This window comes from Sphaeramia orbicularis, chromosome 22 (assembly GCF_902148855.1).
Source record: "Sphaeramia orbicularis chromosome 22, fSphaOr1.1, whole genome shotgun sequence".
Taxonomy (NCBI): Eukaryota; Metazoa; Chordata; class Actinopteri; order Kurtiformes; family Apogonidae; genus Sphaeramia; species Sphaeramia orbicularis.
In genome coordinates, this window is record NC_043978.1 from 10,080,723 (window position 1) to 10,083,260 (window position 2,538).

The window sequence follows — 2,538 nt, forward strand, 5'->3', positions numbered from 1 at the left end:
TTTTTTGTTTGGATAGTTTGTAATGTAAATACTTTCATCGTTTAATGTTATTTCTTGGAAAAAAACAAAGAGAAATTTGAATGTGGAAAACTACGTCATCAGATTTTTAGAGTGGACTGGGTCAAAGTCCAGGATCCTGAAGACAACCGAGTCCTTCACGGATGCATTTGTGGACTTTTGCATCTTCAACACTGTTAAAATACCCACAATCCTCTGCACAAGCTGCACTGCAAATAACTCCTCTTAGCAGGAGAATAAAGATCCGACCACTTCACCACTGAAAATGCATTCAATCTAATTATCAATTCCCTCAAGATGAGACAGGCTTATTTACATTATATATAGAATTCATCCAGCTGTTTATACACAATTACCACTGCTATACCGAAAACAGCTTGAATAACTGTGATTATATCCAAACTGTTGCAGGCTTTGCTTTAATTAAACAGGGCTGCAGGGCTCTAGTGCATGACCTTTGGGAGATGCAAATACGGCCTTTACACAGATGAAACAACTGCAAAGAAATAAACATAAACTGTACGTACGAGTCTCAGCTCAGACCAACAACACCACCCCGTCAAACATCTGTAAAACACAACAAACAGGAGCAACAAAAGACGCAGATAAAACCATTAACTGTCAAAACTCGCACAAAAATGACCCACGGATCAAGTTTTAATCACAGTATTTTCAACTCCTCTATAAAAGGAAACAGTAAAAACCCACAGTTCATCTCCTTCAGAACAACAGGACAACTTCACAGAGGGGTTTATTTTCTACAAAACCAACACCTTTCATTGATTTTGAGACCAAAAACCAAAAGCAGGAAACGGAAAAATGAACACATCTGAGAAGTAAAAGCCAGTTTCATGAATCATCATCATATTTAGGAGCTGAAAGATGAAGCAAAAATCAGAAACCACTGATGAACTGATCGTTGTCTCATTTCTACTCCAATAATCCTTTAATCTGTTAATCAATAACTCATTTATTAAACTGACAGATGATGTCGGACTGAAACTTAGCGACAGGTTTTTCCATATAATGAAACTTTAGCATCATTTCACCATGTTTCGGTTATTTTTAATCATTGTACATGGATTTTTACATGTATTTCTTCTTCAATCAATAGTTATTGATCAGAAACCTCAGTCTATAAGAGGACGGTGCACCTGCAGACCTGGTCTAACCGCTATCCATTCCTCTGCAGGACTTGGCCTGGACATATTACATTACCACTGTTCTCTTTCCAGTCTGGAAGCCCGTCGGGAACACACAGGACCATTAGTGAGTGTGGGCGGAGCTTAGGGCTTTTTTCCACAGTAATCATGGGTAATGTTACAGTAATTCCTGACAGAGAGCTGACGTGATCGTACAGTGATCAGTTCTGCAGTACCCACATGATCACCTCATGTATGACTAATTACCCGTTTTCCTACAAACGAGAGCCAGTCTTTCAATCTTTAATCCATCTGCACAAACGTGAAGAATCATTCCATGTCAACTACAACTTGATTTGCTTGAAGAAAAAACAACAAAAAAAAGTCATGTGAAACTTAATAATAAATGGAAGCTGGAAATCCAAAAATCCACAACAATACATTAATACACTTCCATCACATAGTCAGTATCAGCTGTCAATCACCTGCTGTCAATCAACATACAACGAGGGGCGGAAGTCAGCGGTAAACAAACCAGTTGAGACCAGTATCGACTCTGACCACTAGGTGTCGTTCTTTATGTCATCAGATGCTCCTGAGTGGAACGTAATGACACGAAACAACAACTGGTACCAGGCACAACAAACCCCGCCCCTCACATGTATTGTATCTTATTTTGTCATCGATCCAGCTGATGTCATCATGTCCTGGGCATGTGCTGATGTCATATCAAACGCCTCTATGTATGTGCCAAGCTTGAAGCAAATTGAAACAAAATTGATGTTTTTATAGACATTGAAATTTTGCCAATAATAAATAAATGAAAAAAAAAAAAAAGATTTTAAAAATTCATAAAAAAATTTACTTTAACCTACTTTTCCCAAAATGTAATCACATCTATTCTGGGTCATTTGCAGTCTATAAACCCAATTTGGTATGAATTCAACGACTAGTTTGCTGCTAAAGTGTTAACAACAAACAAACCGAACCAAAAACAAAACACCCTGCCTCCCCTTTGGGGGGCGGGCTCATAACAGGAAGTGAAGCAGCAACGTGGACAGTTGAACCAACATCCCCAAGTTTTAATATCTCAGCTCATCTGTGTTTTTCTGGTCATATGTGGAGGCATTTTTACTACTTATTCTTCTTACACTATGTGTCCAAAAGTCTGTGGACACATTGAATCCAGGTGTTTCTATTCTAACGGGGGTCTGGGATACATTGCAGTGGTTAGTTTGATTTAAAATGGAGGAAAAATCTCTCATTAAATATTAGTGAAATATTGATGTTTCTAAACTATATGAACATAAATATTAGGACACATCATGTGTACAGCTGACAGATGTCCTGTTCATGAGGATCAGACACAGAAACATCA